The sequence below is a fragment of the Rattus norvegicus genome, chromosome 4, assembly GCF_036323735.1.
Source record: "Rattus norvegicus strain BN/NHsdMcwi chromosome 4, GRCr8, whole genome shotgun sequence".
Taxonomy (NCBI): Eukaryota; Metazoa; Chordata; class Mammalia; order Rodentia; family Muridae; genus Rattus; species Rattus norvegicus.
In genome coordinates this window covers 179,260,258-179,285,096 of record NC_086022.1, presented here as the reverse complement: position 1 = coordinate 179,285,096, position 24,839 = coordinate 179,260,258, and the positions used below count along the sequence as shown (strand labels likewise).

At 45.2% G+C, this 24,839-nt stretch overlaps 1 protein-coding gene across 3 annotated transcripts in view; it reads left to right on the top strand.

Moving 5' to 3' along the window:
* Positions 1-24,839, top strand: part of Sox5 (SRY-box transcription factor 5) — a 955,415-nt gene that overhangs the window by 182,590 nt on the left and 747,986 nt on the right. For 2 of the 3 annotated variants that reach the window (XM_017592402.3, XM_039106953.2), the window contains exon 3: positions 13,910-13,981. The gene's annotated coding sequence lies outside the window, so the exon portion shown is untranslated. Of the gene's footprint in view, positions 1-6,851; positions 7,107-13,909; positions 13,982-24,839 lie in introns of those variants that run through there. The other variant, XM_063285440.1, reaches the window with a different exon arrangement.

Genomic DNA, 24,839 nt, shown 5'->3' with positions numbered 1-24,839 from the left:
TTTCACAAGGGGATCCGATTTGATCTAGGAAATCCTTATAGTATTATGTAATATGGTAGGGTTATTTTATTTCTGTACTTGGAAACACAATCTCATTATGTAGCCCCAGCTGGCCTGCACTTGTATGTAGACTGCGCTGGCCTCAAACTTACAGCGATCTGTCTGGCCTGGCCTCCCAAGTACTGGATTAGAGGTATGCACCGCCATGCTTGGCAGGCTAGGATTATTAAATGAATTACTAGTGCTCCAAGTCTGATGCATAGGGCTTAATAAGAGATGGCTGTGGGGATGATGGTGTCTGTGGGGATGATGGTGTCTGTGGGGATGATGGTGTCTGTGGGGTTGATGGTGTCTGTGGGGATGATGGTGTCTGTGGGGTTGATGGTGTCTGTGGGGTTGATGGTGTCTGTGGAGTTGATAGTGTCTGTGGGGTTGATGGTGTCTCTGGGGATAATGATGATTGTGGAGATGCTGATGCCCATGGTGGTTGTGGTGATCGTGGTGGATCTTTTAATGTGGAAGGCATAGGCTGGGCCACTGAGGACCTCTGCTCTCATTCTGATAACCCCTCACCATGTGTCTCTTTGAGATACTTTCTTCTGGTGTTGAGTAAAATGGCGCCTTCCCAGGAAGACCCTGTCCTATTTAACACATTTATCTGAGTGTGCTCCCAACCCTCTCCCTCCACTTCGCCCCCGCAGCCTCCCTGCATGTGCAGTGTATGTCCCTAGTCATTACCCACCCCCAACCCCCTTTGCCTCTGAGAACAGTATGAGTTGTAAGAGACCAGGGACTTGGTCTGTTTGTTCCCCGCTCTGTCTCTAGAGTCCACGATAGTCCCTGGCACTGGGAGATTTTCAGTCAATAAATCCTGCTGAATGAAAGAACAACCCTGGGCTGATTTGGGATGATTCTGTTCATCATTCCACATAGATTCCTACAGACACCAAAACTAATCACTCGTTATTTTCCTTTTGAATCCCACTTGGTAAGCTTGCTGGGGGTTAAAGTCAAATTCTTTATTACGTTTTATTTATTCCTCTTGTGGGGTGTCTGTGGGGATGATGATGATGATGATGATGATGATGATGGTGTGTGTGTGTGTGTGTGTGTGTGTGTGTGTGTGTGTGTGTGTCTCCTGTAGAGTGCATGAGAGGTCAAAGGCAAGAGTCTGTGCCATGCTACCCCGTGAGTCCTGGGGATCAGTCTCAGGCCATTCGGCTCACTGAAGATGCCTTTACCCAGTAAGCCATCTTGCAGGCGCTAAGTCAACTTCTTACTGCTTTATGATTAGCATCCCTTTGCGCTCCACCTGAAGTATCTGCCTGCTATGGGACATGGCCCATTAGCTAGCCAGGAGCCTCCCGAATCTATCTATCCCAGTGTGTTTGGAACCACAAATACTACACGGGTAACTCAAGCCATATCTAATACTGCCCATGGCGGTTTGTTCAAGCCTGTCATCCTAGTGCTTGAGAAGTCGAGGTAGGAGGACACTGAGTGTGAGGCCTCCAGTCTTTAAAAATAAAACTACAAAACTCTTGACACATATTTTAAAAGGCATCTCCAATGTAATTTTAAATACAAGATTTGCAAACAATGCACACAAATTAGGTGGGGTGTCTGAAGAGGGAACCATAGAGTTTTCTTTTAATATTTTTCTTTTAGTATTTTTCTTTTAATATTTTTCTTTTAATGTTTTTTATCCTATTCTCTGGCTACAAGGTGGGAAGATGTTATTTCAGTGTTAAAGTTTTTTAATGTGATTTCATCATTAATCCACACAAGTACCAATAAAGAATTATTGAGAGAACAGAGGAGTGGATGTGCTGTGCTTTCAGACATGGCTGCGCTCTGCTCACCAAGCTCAGATCCCGTGTCCTAGAAAGTCTAGTGTAACGGGGACACACCTGGAGAGAGACAATTCTGCTGGTCAAAGAACTTACTGCACAAGCATGAGGACCTGAGTTCAGATCCCAGCTTTCATTTCCAACGCTAGACTCAGTTTGCACCTCTTGAAGAACCCCAATGCCTTGGTGAGAAGAGAGTTAGAGATGGGAAATCTGGGAGACCAACAGGCTGGTCAGCCTGGCACAGTGGTCAACAAAAGACCCTGTCTCAAGCAAGTGGAAGGTGAGGATTGGCAGGCAAAGTTGTCCTCTGACCTGACATGCACACGCAGATGCACATGCACAGGTACATGCTTACATGAACATCTACAACGCACCCACACTACCACACACATATTCACACACACACACACACACACACACACACACACTCATAAACACACACATTCATACATTCACACACACATTCATATATTCACACATATCACACACATACTCACACACAGGCAGACACATTCACACACATGCACACGCACGCACAATGATCACATGCACACATGCGCACACACGGACACACACACACACACACACACACACACATACACACCAATATCCCTCTAGTGAAAGCGTATAGGTTAAACTTTAATCTGTGGCTAGCAGTTCTGTAGGTGTTTTTCTTGGAAGTTTTATGTGTCCCACATTTCTGTGGAGATTGCAGGGACCCGCTCTCTGATTAGTTGCCACCTATCAAACTTACCAGTACGGAACGCTAAAGCAGGATCCATGTATGTCAGGCTGCCGTCAGCTTGCTAGCATTTCTGTCTTGAGCAGAGCTGTCCAACACTGTCCTCAGTTCATGACTCCTGTCTTCCTTTCAAAACTGTGTTAGGAGAACTGGGTCAATTAAATATACTTGCCCCTGAAAAAGAAAGTGACCTGAATCTTGATCTGGGGTGGCATTTGTCTTGGGGTTCCGCACACCCTGATGTCTAGATGCACTGATTTACTAGGACTGGGACCAACTGGGTTGGTGATCTTTGTTTCCTACCAGATGGGTTATTGTAAAATATCACACAACCTCTGAGGTTATTTACATTACAAATGTGCTTTTTCACACGCATCAAGAGTGGAGCACCATGTTTTGACAGTAACCCTTTTATGGAATTATATGTTGTTCAAGTTGAGTAAAATTCCAATCATTCTCCTGGGAGCAGGCCAGATGAGGCCACACCTCTTTAAAGATGCAGTTTGGATAATCCACCATCAAAACAAAGGAATCCTGCTAATCCCCTCATGGAAGTGAGAGTGGCTGATTAGACCTCTGGGCTGGGCTGGCAGCTTGGGAACATATTGCAGACTAGCAACCTTGGGAGGGAGGTGGCTGAGAAGTCTGGGGTGCCAGCAAAGGGGAACCAGCAAACAGCACCAGCAAAGGGCACTGCCCTTAGCCCAGCAGAGCGTGCTGTTTGGAAACAGTTAAGCCAGTCAATGGTGGGGGTTCTAGCACTGCGTTCTGGTGTTCTGGTGCTTTGCACCTTGCATGCTAATGACGGCACAGATCCACCCCCGGCCTCCCTCCCTCTTCCAGAGTGCTGTGCACACCCTCTCACTTGGATGCACCTGTCCTTTGAATGTCCATCCCTTCTCTACAAACCCAGAGGGCTTTCCTTCCTTCTTTCCCTTAGACAGTGCACTGGCATTTGGCTAAAGGAAGAATAAATGCCAACTGAATGGAGAGGCAGAATCCTCTCGGAAATATAATAATAAAGACTGAAAATACATCTGGGCTGAGGTGATGGTTTTGCCGGTGAAGCGCTTGCTGCGTGCGCCTGAGTTCGGATCCCAGCAGCCGCATAAAAAGCTGGGAAGGTGGCATTCATGTGCCTGTAACCGAAGCACTGAGGGGGTTGAGACAGGCAGGCTCCCGGAGTTTGCTAACCAGGTCGTCCAGGTTCAGTAAGGGATCCTGCCTTAGAAATAAATAAGGAAATAAACAGACAAATATTAATTAGTTAATTTTAGTAAGGTGGAGAAAGAATGGAAGACCACTTGGCTGTTGGCCTCTGACTTCCACACATACCTGCACCGGCTCCCTTATCTGCACACAGAGGTGCATACAACACGTTCATGTGCATGTGGTATCCGTGCACACACAGACATAGTCACACACGAATAGAGAAAATGAAGGAGAGTTGAGGGGGCTCATGGGGGTTGATGGGCCTCAGGGAGGAGCAGCTAGGACTAGGAGTCAGGCTTGGCAGGGTGGACTCCTCTCATCACTGTGATCACCAGGGAGGAGGACCTGATCCATAGTTGATGGCCCTGGATACTGGGGTCCCATCCACATTGCTTTCTCTGTCTGTCTCAGGCAAGGTCGGAGATAAGCTCAGCTTACATCAGGTGACAGCCTGGAGTCATTAACCACATGACCTCAGCCCGTTTCTTTTTTTCCCCCGTTTTTTTAATTTTTATGTTTATTTTTTGTTGGGTATTTTATGTATTTACATTTCAAATATTATCCCCTTTTCCAGTTTCCCCTCCATAAACCTCCCATCCCATTCACCCTCCCCTGTTTCTATGAGGGTGCTCCCCCACCCACCAGCTCCCTCCTACCTCCCTGCCCTGACATTCCCCTACACGAGGCATCAAGCCTTCACCTTCACAAGACCAAGTCTTCACAAGTCTCCTCCCATTGAGGTCCAACAACCTCTGTGGGTTGCACACAACATATGCAGCTGGAGCCATGGGCCTATCCCTGTGTACTCTTGGGATGGTGGTTTAGTCCCTGGGAACTCTGGCTGGGGGTAGGTCTGGTTGGTTGATATTGTTGTTCTTCCTGTGGAGTTGCAAAACCCTTCAGATCCTTCAACCCTTTCTCTAACTCCTCCATTGGGGTCCCCATGCTCAGTCCAATGGTTGGCTGTGAGCATCTGCTTCTGTATTTGTCAGGCTCTGGCAGAGCCTCTCAGGAGTCAGCTATATCAGGCTCCTGTCAGCATGCACTTCTTGGCATCCAAAATCGTGTCTGGGTTTGGTGTCTGTATATGGGATAGATCCCCAGGTGTAGCAGTCTCTGGATGGCCTTTCCTTCAGTCTCTGCTCCACACTTTGTCTCCACATTTCCTCCTGTAAGTATTTTTGTTTCCCCTTCCAAGAAGGACTGAAGCATTCACACTGTGGTCTTCCTTCTTCTTGAACTTCATGTGATCCATGAATTGTATCTTGGGTAATCTGAGCATTGGGGCTAATATCCACTCATCAGTGAGTGCATACCATGTGTGTTTTTTTGTGACTGGGTTACCTCACTCAAGATCTCTGGAAGAGCAGTCAGTGCTCTTAACCACTGAGCCATCTCTCCAGCCCTCCCATTTTTCTTAGAGTATAGATGAGGCTTGCTTTTGTTACTCAACAGTGTTTTTGGAACTCAGTGAACAGTTTCTAAAGCCAGCCATGGTGAACCCAGGCAGAACTGTTCTATGTAACTCAACATCATGCTCTCCCGGCATGTCCAACCTTCACCAGAGAGTTCATTTGAAAGCCTGACATCTGTCATTTTGAAAGGGTCCCTCCTAGAGAGGGTGCGCCATAGTGAAGACTCCCAGGTTCATTTCCTTTCTCCTTGTTTCCCCTGAGGAGCACTTGTGAGGTCTGTGGGTACTTGTGTGCCAGTTTGGATGGTGGAGTCATCCTGCAGTAGGTGACAGCAAGGGGCTTGTGTGCAGCCTGAGCTGTAGCAGGCATGCTAATTGTCTGTCAGATGGCGATGTGACAGGAGAGATGAGCCAAGAGGAAAGCTTTGAGGGGAAGGGTGGCCTGATGGGGACCAGCTCCTCAGAGTAGAAGCTTCCTGAATAAGAGCGCTGTCTTTTTAAAACCGGTAGGGGGTGAGGATGAGGGAGCGCTCACAGCAGTAAGTATAACACAGCTGTGCTCTGTTTATGCTTAGGCTACAATAAAAAAGCTATAAAATGTGGGATGTCATAGCTCCACTTCGCTTTATTTATACGATTTCCTCTGAGCTCTGTCACAGCACACATTCATCTGCTAAGTTGCAGCAAGAATGGAGATTAAAATATCACAGCTCAAAATAGGAGTCAAGCGGAAGGAGATTCATCATAGCCCTATTAAAAATATGTAAATATGGGAGTGAAGTCATTTTAAAAACTGTACGAGGCTGGCTCCTCCTTGATGAGTTCAGATCTCTTGAGTGAGCGGTGGGCTGTGCCAAGGACGGGGCGCACGCAGGGACATGTTCTCGGTGTCTCCCACCCACGGAAACCCTTTTAAGATAAAAGACCGATCGAATCGCAAAGTACATATGTTTTACTATGGTTCCAACCAAATCAGGGATGGCAGGGACTCTGAAGCAAACCAGAAAAAGGGAAGGGTTTCGGTAATTTACTTGGTAAGGGTTTTGGAAGTTAATATATAAAATCTCCATTCTTTAAGGACACTCGAGAGGGATGGCTTGATCGTGAAGTTTGAAAAGGGAAACTGAGTCTCGGGACACAATCTGGCTTGCAGGGTCCAAGCACCACGATGAAGCTAGAGTTGGAAGCCATGACCTCTCCTTCCAAGTTTCCTAGTAAAATGACTTTGAACACTTCCTGCACTCCCCTGTTGGCAAAGATTAGCTCCGTGTCTGGAGGGTGTGCATAGGAGAATAAGGAACAGAGAGAGCTTTTAGACCACGAGGCTGGCGTATTGCAGATGCTGTGAACTGGCCGTAGGAGTTCCTCTTTGCAGCAGAGTGGCTGGTCTGTGTCCTGAGCACCTCATTTCCAAATGTGAAGTCGTGATGTGTGGCCGTCCCTCTCCTCCCAGGCAGCTGGATGCAGTAAGTGTAATTACGTCTCACAGACGAAGACTCCGCCTGAGGCAGAGGATCACACTTTGGTGCGAGTGGGATCCATTGGCTACCTCTTTCTGAGAGTATTCTAGAAAGAGTGGAAGTAATGGCAGCTCAAAGACAGGGGCTTCAGAATGCAGCCCAGGCCCACCGCTGCCTCAGGAGACTTGTCTGAAATAAAATGGGCCTGGGAGATGGCTCAGCCAGCAAAATACTTGTCGGTACAAGAGACCTGAATTAGATCCTCATTAAAACAAAACAAAACAAAACAAAACAAAAAACAGTTGTAGTTAAACGAATCTGCATTTGTCGTGGGCTCTGTGCAGAGACAGGAGGATCCTTGGAGTTTGCTGGCCAATTGGACAGATCCAAGTTCAGAGAAGAGAACATCAAGTCTCAAACATAAGGTAGGGAATGCTTAGAGAAAATACTGAAGTCATTCTCTAGTGGCTACACATGCACACACACACACACACACACACAAACTCACACACACACACTCACACACACACTCACACTCACACACACAAGCACACACACACTCACACACACACACAAGCACACACACACTCACATACACACTCACTCACACACTCACATACACACTCACACACACACTCACACTCACACACAAGCACACATACTCACACACTCTCACACGCACACACAAGCACACACAGAGGGAAAAGAACTATTCCTTTTACGGTGCCCTTTGCTGGCATCCAAGTCCGGTGACATCACAAATATACCCCTTTTAAGTCAGTGTACTTTTTGTATGTTTTAATTGAGTTTTGCTTCAGACATGACCGTGTAAATACACGTAGTTCCATACTTTCTTGTGTTACACATTCTTTCACACGGTGCTTTATTTTAACCCATGGGTGTAGTTGATGGGAGGGGGTGGGAGGTGTGGGGGGTGTGAGCTGAGTGACCTTGCACATTTTTCCTCTCGTCTATAAGATGGGTCAAATAAAAGCGCTCCCATCATGTGGTGGTTGTGAGGACAAGATCAGATACTGTGTGTAGCGCTCATAGTATCTAACTGGGTAACGATGGTGAGACACGGAAGCCTTTTGTTGTGAGAATTTCTACTCATCTCTGCCTCATGCGGAGTTCCGTCCCTTGCTATCACTGCTCCTGATTCTCCTTTCTATATCTAGAAACTGTTGAAGTCTTTGTCTGTCACTTCAAGAAAGGTCAGTGACTTCTCCTTGTCAGCTGGTAGAGCAGACACACAAATTCCATACATGACAGACACTTTCCAAGATAGTACGGGTAACACGGCTCCCTTCCTGTGCGTCTGTCTCCCACCTTTTTGTGTGTGTGTGTGTGTGTGTGTGTGTGTGTGTGTGTGTGTGAGTGTGTCCCTCCATACTAGACAGAAAATGGAAAATTCTTGGAATTCACCAAAGGAAGCAGAGTCCATGACTTATGGGTTTAATTTAGACATGTTACCTTTGTGCCTCAGATTTTAGGTCATTTATCATTTTTGGAGGGTTCACAGGAAGACACTAAGGAATGCACTTATAGGTGGTGGGACCTGTACGTGGCCACCTTTCTTGTTGATTGTAAGAGGACTGTTGTTCTTGGCTCATCTTGAGGGATGAGTGGAATCATGTGTCCCTCGCAATAGCATGTGAGTCACAGGAATACAGTCCTCTCGAGAATGCAGGACGAGAAATATTGCTTAACATCAAGTTGAAATTATTTAAACAGAAATTTTTTTGGTAAAATATTATAACTTTGAGACAACGAAGAAGAATGAACCTGTGTTTATGATCTCTTGCCATTCCAGCATTACCACCCTTCTGGTCAGGTTGGAGAGCTGTGTGAACACAGAAACGCTCACTGCTGGGATGGGCGTGTCTCAGTGTCTCAGCAGGTAGATTGCTTGTATGGCTTGTGCGATACCCTGGGTTCCATCCCTAGCACCACATAAAACTTGTGCGTGACAATGGTATTGGTACTCTGGAGGAAGAGGAAGGAGAATCAGGAGTTCAAGGTCATCCTTGGTTACAAAATGAGATCAGGGCTAGCCTGTGCTATGGGACTCCACCTCAAAAATCATAATAGTAGTAAAAATCGAATCTGCTCTTTGTCAAAGCTTCCATTTGTTTGTTAGTTTCTCTTTCTCCCTGTCTGTCCTGGCTCAAATGGAAAGAGTAGAGTACTCAGATTTGGCTTTAAGGAGATGCCACCCTTAGCCGCCAGCCCTGTACCTGTTAGACTCTGAGAAAGGCCACTGACTAGGTCACGGCCTTGTATTTAACTCCCATCCTGCGTCTACCGCTACTTGAAACATCACTATTCAATGTTAGTGCCTCTCTATTGCTCAATTATTAAATATGCTTAACGTTATGCAAAGCCACATATGAAAATTTGTAAAAAGAAATCAAGAGGAAAGCGGTCTAGAGCACCCATGTCTTTAGAAAATGTCTCAGAATCTCCTCATCGAGATGTGTTCAGGGAGAGGAACAGTGGACCTAAAATGTATTCGGCGCTGCAAGTTGCTTCTCGGGCTCTTTATCCTTACCTCCAGCTCTGTTCTTGCTCTCCCCTTCAGGATGTATGTGTTGTGAAGAGATGCTTCTAGGCTTCCAAGGCTCTTAATCCACATCAAGGGTTTATGGCAGCCCATATAAGTGATGTCCTTTGCCAACCCAATATTAAAACACAGCCCCATCCTGCTTAATCAGAAACTTAGGTTAAGTCTGCGGTTGGGCATACATGCATCACAAAGCCTAATTTACATTATCGTAGAACGTTCCGTGTGATTTATGGAGGGCGCACTCAAAGTCAGAAGCAGAATAGTTGTGTAAGTATACTTCCGTGTCACCATAAAGTCAAAACACCGTAAGTCACATGCTGCTGATCTGCGGACAGTCTGTGTACTTGAACTTTCAGGAGGAACCCTGGGTAGCCCCGCTTGTCACGAGGAGATGTGATCAGCCTCAGCCTCCCCACATAACCCGCGTGAGAGTCAAGTCTGCTGATCAATAAACCACTCATGAGAGCAAATCCTGCACTGCCTTGAACTCACTCCGCAGTCAAGGATGGCCTAAACTCTGATCTTCCTGACTCCATTTCCAGAGTGCTGGGATAATGTGCCTGCACCAGACCTAGGAATCAGCGGGTGCACCGTTTCCCTATAGCTTGTTTAGGAAAGTGTGGTGCAGTTAAATGCAACTTGATAAATTCTATATCTTCAAGGTACAGTATCTAGTGGGAGTCAGTATGAGGAACATCTATCTATGGCCAAGAAGGTTTTCCAAGTAAGAGTTTGATTGCGATTCCAGCTGAATATATATCATATATTCAATATATATGCAATACATGCTTTATTTGTTCGTTTATGGTTTTTGAGATGGGGTTTCTCTGTGTAGACCTGGCCACTCTGGAACTCACTTAGTAGACCAGGCTGGCCTCAAACTCAGAGATCTGCCTGCCTCTGCCTCCCCCAGGGTGCAGGGTTTAAAGGTGTGCACCACACCCACCTGGCATAACTTTTCCTCTTTAAGTTATTGGGAAACGAATTTTTAAAAAGTACTACAGAGCAACAAGTAGAACCTTGTGCACGTTACCATCTCCTTGTCACTTGGAATAGACAGAACTTGGTGTATTGTCTACACTTCAATAGTTAGTCCCTCAGCGAGCAAATGGCTCTGAGCTGGAACTGTGTTGATATTGTCTGAATAGGAATACTCCATGTTTTATGAAAAGGGTGCGGTAGTGACGGGCCGTCACGGTACATTTCCTGCTGAAATCACCACGGAGCCCTCCAGAGGGATTCCCAACCTCACTCCAAATACTTTAGGAACTCTTCGTTCTGTATGAAACGTGTCATGGACATTTACCTCGAGAGGGATAACCTAATTACATCCCTTTAAAACGGTATAAGACCAGCCTGAAGCAACTGACTACACATAGATTTGATGTTTCGATACAATCTAGGAGAAGAGTTGAACTTGGCAATTGTCTGATTGTACAAGGAGTAAGAATGAACTGGTACTTGGTTATGTTTTTCAATTGAGTCCATGAGTCAGCAGTACTGTGAGGAATCTATGTGACTAGTTCAGTATGGTCTCCAGGAGCTTCCTGCTTTTGACTTGAAAAACTGGATTTAAGACTTGCATTTTCCTCTGTTTTTTTTTTTTTTCTGTAAAAAGTGGTCACGAACTCAGCGGCTAAAATGACACCTACACCCTAGATCACTGTCGTGTATCCCAGGGCCCTGCGGGTTCTAGTCCTTGCTATTCGGAATCTCACAAGGCTTGCAGTTCAGGATGGTTAGGCCGGGTGTTTATTTGTAGATGTTCTAAATGTTACATTTCCAACTCTTCCTGCTGCAAAATTGAGTTCTTTCTGGATATAGGCTGGAGGCCCAATTTCTTGCGATTTCTTCACATGTTGCCCCTAGAATCCACCTTCTGTGCCCACCATTCTGTGCCTTCCATCATGAACACAACAGTGTTGGATCCAATCCTTCTCCTGATCCGTCTCTCGACCTTTGATCTCTAAGCTAAGATTTAAGACACAAGACCAGCCTAAGCTTACTCATACAACCTGCATGAGAGGCAACTGTGTCACCCAATCAGCCACTCACACAAACAAATCCCACACACATTCTCATCTAAAACACCAGCATGCAGACTATACTTATGAGATGCGGAAACCCTGAGGGCCAACTTGTCTATCTATCTGCCAAAATGTTATTAGCAATTTAATAAGAAAAATCTCAAATATATAAGCAACAAGTTAGGTGAAATAACCCAAGTACTTAGGAAAAGCAAACGATTTAATCAATATTTTATTATAAAACCATTTGATTTTTAATGAAGTTACTTTTTAATATCTGGTTTTGGTCAGTCTAACGTATCTTGTGAAATATCACTAACCCATTCATATTACCAAACAGCAGCAAATGTGAAAATGCTTTCGTTCTGAATTTATTACTGAAGAATTGGGGGTGGTTGGGATGGTTGCTGTTTGCATAGGGCAAGATAAACAATAGCTTGTAATCTCTATGCAAACATCATCCAGCCCAAGGATTTAAATGTTGAGATCTTTATGCTTACTAGAGTAGTAAAAGAAGTTACCTTTCAAAGCTATTTTAGACCCTGTGGATCTACAGCAGGGGCATGGGCTAGTATGACCAGCTGCCCAGGTAGTCATTGTAAAAGCAGCGTTAAAGAGAGAGAAAGTCAGATGAATCCCACTTCTGGTACCTTTTCTGAGTGTGAGGGTTTATACAATTATTCTTGGGTTTAACGAATTGCTCAGATTTGCAGGACAAACCTTATAGACTCACAGCTGACTACAGAGGAAAGATTCAGAATAGAAGCAGATAAGAGAAAATATAGGCAGAGTCTGGGTAAGCAGTAAGCACAGGGCTTCTTTTACGGGAGATGTGCTATTGACAGCAACATGTGATAATCTACACAGAGCATTATCAACAAAGAGAAGTTCACACCAGTCTTAGGTGTCCAGAGTTTTGTCCATAGGCTTGCCCTGTAGTCTCCAGTTCTTCCTGGATGGTGGGGTTGAGACAATGGCTTTACTTTTTAGACATTAATGGCTGCAGAACTTACATGGACCAATGTCCCCACCACAAATCACATTGGTGGTAGGACAATTTGTGGTAGGATTGAGGGTAGGACAAAGCCTGTACCAAAATACACCCAGAATGTTCATGGTTGCAGGGCATCACTTTCTAATAATGAAGGAGAAAGCCATTTGTTTGAGGGAGATTCCTCAAAAAACAACAAAACACTGCCTTAGACATTGCTGTGCTTGTTAAGATCACCTCATCTTCCTTTGGCATCACAGTTTGAAGGTAACTGCATTTGTCAAGACAATGTAATTTACCTAAAATGAGCCCAGCTCTAAAGGGCATGACTACAAATGCTTACCTGCACTGTGTCCTCAAAAATCAAAAGATGATTGCCTTGGGTCAGATTAGCCCAGCTCCCAGCACACACTGAGAACATTCTTTTGCAGTGGTTGATGGTGAAAAGAGAAATCTACAACTTGTCCAAGTGCAGAGAGGAAATGTCTGTGGAGGTGGTCTGATACAGTGGTTACATTCAAGGTGCAGTGAATGCCTTTAAGGAAGATAGTGTGGTAAGTGTCTAGGAGCCAGAGGTCATGGAGACCGCTGTGAAGCAGTGTCATCTATGCATCCATGAACTCACAGTAGCTTTAGGTGCCTCTACAAGATCTGCAAAGGATCCAGTCAGTGTTCTTCCTGGTTGAAGGAGGGGTCCATGAGGCCCTACCTCTAACTTAGGAGTTATTGACAGTCGATAAGCATCGAGGAAGAGAGAGTCAATTTTCCTCAAGAGTATGTCTCCTGCTATGTCAACCATTGCATTAATCAGGGTTCTCTCGATTACAGCTCTGATCTAGTGATTCCAACAGTAGTTTTCTTCTTATGGAAAGTCGAATAACCCAATAGGTGTGCAGTCCATGAGGCTGGCTGTCTTAGCTTGTTTTCAGTATAGGCCAGACTCCAGAAGCAATAGGCTCCAATGCCAGTGAGGAGTGAACTTGCTCAAAAGAGCGAGGGCAAGCAGGCAAAGAGCAAGATCTTCCTTTCTCATGTTCTTCATATAGGCTGCCCCCTAAAGGTGTGGTCCAGGTTATGAGCAGATGTTCCCACCCCAAATGATCTAGCTGTAGCATGAGTTTCCTTACATAAAATGATCCAACCAAGAAAACCTCTCAGAGCTGTTCTTAGCAATTTGGGTTTTAGTTGGTGCCAGAAGTTAGTTAGTTGACCTAGTTGACAACCAAGAACAGCTGTCAACACTGTGGTCTAGTAGATGGCTTCACATCCATGAATATTTACATAGTACTAATTTTAGACTCAATAGACAATAAAATAGGAGTTGAAGTTTGGTGTGGGACACTGAGGAGATTGTGGCAGGAGTGGATATGTGTGTGTTGAGGGCAATATGATCCAAATACTTAAAGAATGAAAACAAGATTAAACACAAAAGGCTGTCATAAAATTATAATGAAGACTTGGAGACCATTACAGTTTAGAATTAAATGTTCACAGTAAAGTATCATCCAGTTGTGAGGAGGTGGGCTGTTTTAATAAGGCACTTTATGGGGAAGAACGGTTCTGTCATTGATCAGTGCCTCCCGGTAGAATCCTGTCAGCACAGAGCGCATTCAAGCACATTCATGGGCTGTGTGTATGTTCCAGGTGCTGTACTGGATGCTGTTGACCCAAAGATGATGATGAGGATGTTCCTGCCCACAAGGAGTTAGCAAGCCGGTAAGGGTGTGTAGCAAGCTGCCAGCATGACTGTTGCTACCGTGCTGGGGTTAAGCAGGAAGACTCTTACTTGTGTGTGAAATGTTTTGCTCAAGTCCTTTGCCACCATTGGGTTTTGGACTGACGTAGTTAATGAAGAAAGGCGAGTAATTGATTGATTTTTCATTTACATAATTTTGTTAAATGATCAAACTCAGGATCAAATTTTATTAACTTGTAAAAAAAATCCCTACACACACACACACACACACACACACACACACATCATTGTGCTCCAAGAGTCCTTCTACCTGTGAATAAAGGAAGGCAGGGAAGAGATGTCATCTAGCACTGTCCTTTATTCTTCACACATCAAGAATCCTTCTCCTTATTGGTTATCCCTGGAAACGTCTTCCCTTTATGTTTTGATATTTTTCAATGAAAGTACAGGGTCTAGTTTGGCATCGTGGTAAAACTATAACAGTTTGCTGTGGTTTATGCTTACGATCAGCCTCATGGTGTCCAATAGGTTTAAGAACTAAACGCAGTAAAAGTGCTTAAGAAACACTCTGTGCTCCCCTAGAGTACGACTACATAACCTAAAACGGGAGACCAGCGTCAGAAGCTTAAATGCGTAATTTACATTGGGGATGTGCAGTAGTTCACAGTACAGCTTTCACAACAGCATGTGTGGATATAGTTAATAAGTATTAACACACTGTCTGGGTCAAGCCTTGCTAGGACTGAGAGTGGCTATTACTTAAATGTGTGAGCGATGCAGGGAGGAAACACATCTTTTTCCTTGGCGTTATGATTTTAATTTTTAAAAGCGTTTAATTCCAAAGGCCATATCCATCATCCTTGCACAGATAAATGTTGTGGCAATTTTTTTGAATGAGACTCTCGGCTCCCTCAAGAAATTATGGCTACACTATAAATTTGCAAATGAAAGGCCATTTGTCAGTGTTATAAATATGAGTGGTTCCCGTGCTGATGCCCACCTAAACTCAAGTGGTTTAGTATCTGTTGACTGTTGTGAATAATTAGTGCTGCGGAAGGCTGTGGGTAGCGTCACTCTCACGCGGTGTCATTGCCTGGCATGGTGGAGACAGCAACACGCAGTATTTTTGGAATATTGTGGCATTTCTTTGAGTTACGGCTGCCGTCGCAAATAAATCAGCCTTAACGATAGACATCCCAAGGATGTTTATTAATCTATTCACTTAATCTAAAATAACTCCTCTTGGCATTTATAGATCCCGTTCAAAGGAAAGGGGGCAAGAGCTTTAAACCCCGGCCGTTACTTTTCGGCATATCATAATTATGTCATCCGAGTCCAGTCAGAATTGCAATCGGAATGCATGCATATTAACCCTGCTAATCTACACTACTGATATTGGCTTAGCTAGAACATATTTATCGTATGTGTCCAAGTAAATTATCAGTCTGTGTCATTCCTCATGGAACATTGGAAATGGCTGTATGTTGGAATACTTCTTTTAAGTAACGTTTTTCTCCCCTCATCCCCAACTTTTGTGCCTCTCCTTTTCTGTCTCCTTTTCCTTTACTTTGGTAGGGAAAAGGACCCAATAGTGATTTCAGATGCAGTGTATAGTGTGTGGTTTTGGCAACGTGGATGGGTTAGGGCTGGGTCAATAAGGCGGGTAAGAGCTAGACAGGCAACATTAAACAGGAGTCAGATGCCCAAACATTTGGGAGACGGTTAAAGTGCGGTCCACTCACATACATGCTACTTATTAATAAAAGTGAAAAGTCAGGTGCAGAACTAAGTTCCAGACCAAACTGTTACACCTGGATCCCATTCCTCTCCATCTCTGAGCCACCATACATAACGCATACAGACAGTTGCTGGCATCCTTTGGTAGCAAGATGGTGGCTGTAGTGTTTCTGCAGTAACATCATCCACCAAGGTATAGACATCCTCTTTCCCAGAAGCCATGGAGATGGAGATCTCTGTTGATGCACAGAGTAGGATCAATTTCACCTTGTGTGTAGACAAGGTTGCAGGACTGCATTTCAGTGAAAGGGTTTTTCGGGGGAGAGGAGGGGGCTCCATGGATGCTGGGTGGTAAACAAGAGGGTTTGAAAATAACGCTGAGAGATGGGATGATGGCCCCTTTGGTAAAGTGCCTGCCAAGCAAGAACGGGGACCTGGGTCTGGATTCCTAGTGACCCTGTAAACGCTGAACATGGCACAAGCCTATACTGTGAGCACATGGGAGACACAGACAGGAGAATTCCTCTGGTTCTCTTGCATAGTAGTCTAAGTAAGCCTCTGGTCACTAGGTTCTGTGATGGCGTCTATTTTCCCAATTATCCCAGTGGATTCATAATGACTTGGCCAGTGATTTTCCTGAGGACAATCAACTTGTTTGAAGAGAGTCTCGCCGTGTCACTGTTCCTATTCTCTTCCTGGACAGCTATCCCAGAGCTGGGCTCCCTCCCTCATGACTGGAGATCTTTAGCCAGCACCTTCCAGAATTTTCTATTTATGGCTAAAGGGAACTGCCACTCCTTGAGATTGAGAGGCTTGGTTATGAGGAAATTCACAAATTGGTTATTAATGCTACCAAAACCCATCAATTAGGAGAGAAGACTGGTTTTCAGAGCCTTCCTACAAAAACCATGGGGTATCAGGCTTTTCAGATTATTGAGTGAATTAAAAAACAGAAGCATGGGGTTGGGGATTTAGCTCAGTGGTAGAGCACTTGCCTAGCAAGCGCAAGGCCCTGGGTTCGGTCCCCAGCTCTGAGAGAAAAAAAAAAACCGCCCCTGAAACAATGTGTCATGCAGCAGGTTCTCCGTTTAGTCAGGAAGTCTGTGTGTCTTAGTCACTCTCGCATAGCTTGACTGTCCGCATCCTACCTGCCTTCTGCACAGTGGCCCTCTGGGCCTAGAAAGTGGTGGTTGGTTCATCCATTCGGAGTTGAAACAGTTTTTCTTTTAAATAGACATTCCTTTACCTGCTGTTCCACTTTAATTTTAACTGTAACCAAGATAGGAAGTTGCTTTTCTCTGTGACAGTGTCAGTCACCCATCTTGTGTGGAGAAGGGAGCTTTTGTAAAAGACAGAAAGTTATTCAAAACTATTAAAAACGCTAAAGCTTTTCGTCACTTTGTCTCAAACAAGGCAAAGGACATTTGGAGGCCGTGGGTGGAGAAGGAAGAAAACTCCATGCCCTTTGCCCTGTCTAAATGGAAAGGAAGAGGCGCAGACAGCTTCATGATAAATATATATATATATATTTTTTAAATTGGATATTTTATTTATTTACATTTCAAATGTTATCCCCTTTCCCAGTTTCCCCTGTGCAACCCCCTTTATCCATTCCCCCTTACCCTGCTTCTATGAGGGTGCTCCCCCACCCACTTATCCACTTCAGCCTCACCGCCCTAGCATTCCTCTATACTGGGGCATCGAGCCTTCACAGGACCAAGGGCCTCCCCTCCCATTGATGCCGGATAAGGCCCCTTCAGCTCCTTCAGTCCTCCCCTCACTCCTCCACTGGGGTCCCTGTGAGCAGCTGGATTGCTGGCTTCAAGCATCCACCTTTGTATTGGTCAGGATATGACTTCACGCCTTTCTACATGATGTCTAGTTCAGCTGCCTGGGTGGTCTCAGAGCTCGTCCCCTGTGAATGATTTTAAGGAACATATAGGAAAAGAGAATTATTTTAATCCACACCTGAGAGTTTAGGTTTCAAAAGATTTGCATTCTGAGTAAGGTGTGAGCTAGAATTTCAGAGAAAATGTGTGCATGCTTTAGAGTTTCACTTCAAAATGTGTGTGTGTGTGTGTGTGGTGTTTTCGCACTCGCGTGCATGTGTGTGCACATGCATTTCTGTGAGTGTGTACAGTTATCTACATGCCGTGAAGGTCAGAGGACAACGTTTCATTTATTTTAGACAGGATTGCTTTATTGTCGCCTGCTCTGTATACCAGGCTATCTGGCCCCTGAGCTTGTGGGCTTGTCTGGGGTTAGTGTGCACACTGCTACGTGTGGCTTTGGTGGGTCCTCCAGCTTGCTCAGCATGCTCTTTTCCTAGTCCTTCCTTCACAAGTCTTGACATGTTTTAGCCACTGATTGGGCTTTGGGTCTTCCCTGTGAGTCAGAGTATAGTGAAATAATTTTGTGAGGAATCAACAGTGTCGCATTCCCCGGGTTCTCAAGGGTGTGCAGATCAAGGCAGACTAACAGACGCCAAAAAGAGGTTTCCCCTGTTCACTCACTTTAGATCTATTCTCCGCTGAGGACTGAAGACTACAAGGCTAATGTTAGTGTCAGACCCAAGTTCTTGCCACATTCCCAGCTTATGCTGTTGACGCTTCTGCCTTGCAGAGAAGGTTAATATTTACCAGAGATGATTCATAGGTGTGTAAATCATATAGCAGACACCTGATCCTATATATGGGGATGCTGCTCACCCAGCATGAATCTGAAATGTTTTCCTTTTTTCTTCCTTTCTCTTTTAAAAGCATGCTTTCTCTTAAAAAAAATCCCTCATCCATCTCAATGTGCAGAACTTAGGGGGAAACTTGTGTATTGGTAGTTGACAGTGTTTAATGTAATGATTTACAATCTTGCCTTGTGTATACACAATAGGCACTTTATAAATTGGATCGTCCTAGGGGTAACACAATACATAAATGTTATTGCTGTAAATTCTGCCCTTGGCTATATATTTTGTCCCACGTAGCCAGTTGGCTTAGAAGTGCTGACTATTCTAACCTGCTCTTTTCGACTCAATATTGTAAATGGTCACAGAGGTAAGCCTTGGATATACACAGAGGCATTCAAACAACCAAAGAACAGGGCCCAGAGGCTTCTCCCTGGCATGGCTCCTGGCCAGACTCCACAGGTGACACCAAAGGAGGAGTGGGCACGAGGGAACTGAAGGGCTATGTGGCAGAGGTTAAGCTGAACCGTTATTACTTGTGAATGAGAAAGACAATGGGGGGAGGGGTAAAGGAAATGGGAGAAAACCCAGAGTAAAATTATCAAGGCTCCATGAGAGCCTTCTCAAGACAGGTCCGCAGCCTTTACATAACATTAAATCCGAACAAAAGACATAGCAGTCTTGTAACTGTAAACAGTTTGCTAGCAGTTGATTCTGATACTGTTTTTACTTAGTATGCAGTAGACGTCCTAATATGAGTTTCTGTGAGTGGAACTGAGGGATGAAGATCCTTAGATTGCCTGATTTTATGGGGGACTCGTGGCATCTCACTGCTTGCATAGCGTCTGCATACCAACTCTTACTCGCTGTGGTATCTCAATTTACTGTAACCTTTCTGAGATCGAGAGGATTTGAATACCACCATTCTAGAGTTGGCTGGTTTATCTCCTCTTATTCCCAGTACTGAGATTGCAATTGGGAGGTCAGTCTGCCAAGCTGGGCAAGTCCCTTACCACTGAGCTCTACCCCCATTTCCTGGTTGGTCATTTGAGTTCCACGTGGTTGACCAGCACAGCCTTCCTCTAAGATGCTACGTTAGAGTCCATGCTCTTAGCTGCTTCTTGAACATCTGGTGCTGGGTCTTCATCGGAGCTGATTTGAGTCACCCTCTGCCTCAATCTGTGCAAACACCAACAGGCTGTGGGGGAGCCAGTTGTGTTCACGGTCTATGTTCTTCTGGTGATCTTTCTAGTCTACTTTATAGGCCAACTGTTTCCAGTCTCTTCCCTTCCTCCGTGACCCCTTAAGAATGTCTACACTGTTGATCTGGTTACCCACAAAGTGTGTCCAAATTGTTGTTGTCGTGGCCAGAAATACAAAAATCAGTAATTCAAAAACCTAGACAGGTCCTAGCTAAGGTCTCAGCAGGAAATCCCTGAGTGGAAAGATGGTAAGTCCTAACCCGAGGTGTGTGTGACCTGAGGTGGTAGGCGTCATTTGTTTGGCTGTTCCCTTAAAGGCACTGTAGGGGCAAGTTCTTTCATCAGTTCTATAGCTGCCTTCTGGTGCATCCAAGGCAGAGGGTATGCACAGGCTCGAAACCCCATATTTGCAGGCAGTGTAGTCAAGACAACTGATTTGCCTACTGACTTCATTGATTTAACCCACCCACTGCCAAACTGAGTGGAGGAAATGGGGCTGCAAGGTTGAATGGAAGCTGCCCAACCACTGCTCTGTAGCCAGAAAGTTATCTGAGAATTTCCCTGTGATATCACCATCCAGCGTCTGGAAGGGGGCTCTCAGTTTGCTGTCCGTCTGTTGGTCTTCAGCATTGACTCCACTCTTTACACCCGGAGTAGGACAGAGTCCACCCAAGTCTCGCTCAGCTGATCCACACTCAGGTAGGCGTGGGTTAACATCCCGGAGAGGCTCTTATGTCAGTCAAAGGGTGGGAAGATTCTAGGCTCTAGAGGGTTTCTAGTTTCACTTTACTTACTCTGTAGAATTTTTAACTAGCACTCTAAGTTCTGTTTTCTAATAAAGAAGAATACACAAACACAACATAAATGTTTGCATACGTACACATGCCTATGCCTATGTGACTGTTGGTGGTCATCAGTCACAGCAGGACACTTGGGGCAGCTGTCCTTGACACTTCCCCAGTGTGTAACCTTGCTGATGGGTGTTCGTATGTAATTCAGTTTTCAACTTGCTCAGCACTCGGCAAAGCAGGTAGCATCCGTGTGTCTGATTTATTTTCAACAGAGAGGATAGAAGCAGGGGGAAAGTGAGTGACGCCATTTGTCACAGCTCAACTGCTATTAAGAGACAAAGTCGTTATTCAGGCCCAGGCAGAGGGGCTTGAAGACTGACTTGTGAGCCCTGAGTATTTCACATAAAAGGAAGGCAGTGGGCCATAGAATTTGCACCATACACTCAGGCTACATTGGACAAATGGCGAATGCTTCTTGAGATGTCCAGTCAACACCATTAGAACAATCTATGACCAAAAAGGAGAAAGCCACGTGTTCAGGAATCTGAGGATGTGACCTCAGACCCTGCTTTCTCTGTGACCATAGGGGGACAGCTCAGTTCCCGATCCACACATCTGGTGTCATGAGCTCTCTCTGCTCCTGTCATCCTCATAGCCACCATCGGGAAGGATGGCATGGCCTCTGTGACTATGCATTGGATATCCGACTCATTACTCTGTTCTCTTGGAGAGGCATGCATCACTTTGGTTTGAGAAGCGAGCAAACGCTAATTAGTGTTCAGGGGTCTGGGGCTAATTTGGAAGGCACTGTTATGCTGCATTTAACACCAAGATTGGACCCTTCTGCCTAGAGCTCCCACCTCCCGATTTTAGAAAAGTCATTTTAACAACCTCAGTGCTGTTAAGTACTTGGTCAGAACCGTGGCAGCCACTCACTTCCAAAATGAGTATGTAAAACAGCACAGAGGAAGCGCTCAGGAGGCTGTGGGATGAGAGCATTTGTGTAAACTAATAATAGAGCTTGTCTCTTCAGTGCTAGCAGTCTGTTTGCCTTGTTGATAAGACAGCGCTTACTCCACTCACCTCTGCTCAGCTCCTCGGTCCCACGATTCTTCCTCTTGCTCTGTGAGTTGTGGTGATTTAAGCATAGCCCCTTCCCGTTCACAAAGAGGATGTCTATGGCGAACGAAACAGTCGGCAAGCAGGGTTGGCAGCAGAGAAACCCAACCCCACAGTTGGTCTGGTGGTGCCTTAGGTGACAGAACTCCATTGCATTCTGGAACTTGGTCTACACAGATATTTTTTTCTATGCCTGGAACGTGTGTTTTAGCGCTATTTACGTTAGGGAATAGTGACATCCTGTGTGAAGTCAGCCTAATTGCCTCTGTAATTAACCTATTTGAAGAGGAAGTTACACAGAAATAAAAGATCACTGAGTACTTCTGAAGGAGGGGGTTTTGCTTTAAAGCACAACTCTAGCTTTACAAAGGGGCATGGATAAGAAGAGACTGGATTCCTGCTTTTATTATTATTATTATTATTATTATTATTATTATTATTATTATTATTATTATTATTATTTTAGTTTTATACTTTCCTCCTGCTTCCCCTCACTCCCCTCCTGCTTTTCTTCCTCTCCTTTTGTTTCCATTGCAGATGCACTGAGCTGTTCTGTTTTTACCTCATCACCTTCTTTTCCATACTGTTAGATAAAGGTCTAGCACTATACAGGGAAATTCTATTGTGAGCCTAGAATCGAGGAAAGATGTAAATGTCGTCAAAGGGGGCAAGCATTTGTTTCTAGGTCATTCTAATGTCTTCCTGCCTCTGGGCCAGAATACGCCTGGTGTTGTCTTGGCCTTCTGGTCTGAAGACAAGAGATCTTTGCTCTTTTCTATCTCTTGATAAAATACGAGTTGAGCCCGTTGAGTGAGAGGGAGAGCATGTAGATGTGGGAGTTTCTCATGATTCCTTAAAACTACTGGAATCCACTGGGTTGTAATGGAGAGAGCACATGCTTAGAAATGGGGTTCTTTTATTGCACCCCCACTGTGTGGCTGAGGTACAGCAGCAAGAGTCTGCCTCTCCTGTGTCGAGTTGTGTCATGTGAGAGAACAGCCAATAAGAGTTGTGTCATGTGAGAGAACAGCCAATCAGACCAAAGCAAGGCTGACGTCAGCAAAATGGTGAAAACCCTTCTGCTGAGCTTCCCACCGCAGCACGAACAGATCTCGGGACATTTTCCATCCCGGACCTCCAAGACCTCTTCCATGGTGTAGTCAGGATGGGCCAGAGAGCCTGTTCAACGGCCCTTTCATGGGATAAAAGTGCACACGGATACTGGCAGCAGTACTTTTCACGACAGCTAAGCCGTGCGACTTACCTAGGTGCCCAACCGCATGAGACCATCTAGAAAGGCAGGGTCGCGTTTTCTCTCATGTGTGGGTCCAAGAGTAGAATTGCATGATAAATATATGTTCTGATGACATGGAGGGAAAAAGGAGACTTCCGGAAACAAAGCAGTCTAACGGGGGAGGAGAGAGCTGTGAGAGGGGTGTGCTCACAGTATATTATATGCTCTCCTGGAAATGGCCTTATATAACCTTGTCTAATAAAGCTGTATTACCATCGGCACAAGCGCAAGTCCAGTCACTGAGATCACAACATTGCATGCTGTGTGGACATGGAAGAGCTGTGCTTAAAGACCTCTAGGAAGAGGAAATCCACCGGGGAAGGTGTGAGAGTTTTGACCCAAGTAGACGTCCTCTGGCGAGTCAGGATGGAGATGACTCCGGCTTTTAGCCCTTAGTGAGCTTGGGTGCTTCCATACCCAGGATATGACTGCCGTGCCTCAGTTTCCACCTCTGTAAAAGAGAGACAAAAATCCCACCCTACGACCAAAGGCAACTGTGAAACATTCTTAGCATTTTATCCCTGTGAGTAGTGTCTGTAAGCAAATGCCAAACGAAGCAATAATGGAGCTGACACTTGGTTAAACAAACTGGTCATGAGTTCCCTGTAAAGGGATCTAGCTTCCAATCTCCAAACTAGCCTTCAACTGAAGTTACTTATTATTTATTCTCATGTTCATTCATTTCTTACTTAATAAATTGAGATGGTGCCTTAATGTCTTGTTCAGACCACCATAGATCCTGCTGGGCAGCCTTCGTTGGTCTCTAGCTAATGGGGATCTTCCTGCTCTACCCTGCTCCCAAGTTCTGAGGTCACAGTTGTAAGCCTGTAACCACATATTCATCATTTCGTGGTGGTGGCTTTTGACAACTGAGGAAGTATTATTTGGGGAACAGTTTGGGTAAACGGGTGAAAGAAACAGCATAGAGACATTTGCTGTGTAGTCGTGCTTGTGATTAATCTGACTAACACATTGTCAGTCCACAAGACAGGCCCCTCAAGAACGGAAAAGGACCCCCAGTTCTAAACAGATTGTCATTTATCTATGCTTTGTTTTGTATGGTTGAGGTGGACATCATTTTCACGTGGATGTCCCACCTGTCTTGTTGATGACCTCAAGAATATAGATGATGACACAAGCAAAGAATTCTAAAAAAAAAAAAAAAAAAAAAAAAAATTCTTTGGAGAGTGAGTCAGTCACGGCTTCTTATCACAAGGCACTTCGCTCATACTTCCACCGAGGATGTACTAGGCTCCCCCTATGTGACACACATGGGGACAGTCTTGAAAGTATGTTCATGGCTGCGGTAGCTTCACATCTGTTGCTGTGATAAAAATTACCCTGACAGAAACATCTTCAGGATAAAAGAGGTTTATGCCAGCTTTCAATTCCAGGTTGTACAGTTCATCCTTGTGGGAGAGTCAACATAGCAGAAACGTGAGCCAGCTAGGGCTTAACACATCCACAGCAGCAGGGAGAGATCCATGTGTGTGTGCTCACTTGCCTGGGCTCAGATTTCTTTCCGTACCGCTACGTCAACCTACAGGATGGTGCCACCCACGATGGGCTATGTCTTTCCACATCAGTTATCTTCCTTAAGATTCCACCCCACCCCCAAGGGCCTACCTACAGGGCAACCGCAGTGTAGACAGCTCTGCTTTGAGAGTCTCCTCTCGGGTGACAGGACGTTATGTCCACTAAGCTGAGATGTGCATTCCCAGTTGAGGGCTGGATGTGCTAAGACTCTTCCTACAGTCAGGCCATCTTGTTATTTTTTAAATGCTTGGTAGTATTGCTCTCAGCAAAATTCCTGACACAATCTGTAGGAGGGAGAGATTGTTAGGCTCACAGTTTCTGACTCCTCTGATGGTGGGAAGGGCAAGACGGGGCAGTTCAGTTCACGGCAGCTGGAGTATGACTTCCCCATAGGGGACCAGAAGCAAGGTGTGAGGGGGCGAGGTTCTCAGAGTCCCAACCCTCAGTGTCTATGTCTGCAAGCCAAGCTCCCTGTCCAGTGTCCCAAAGTGACCATGAACTGGGGGATAGTAAACCTCA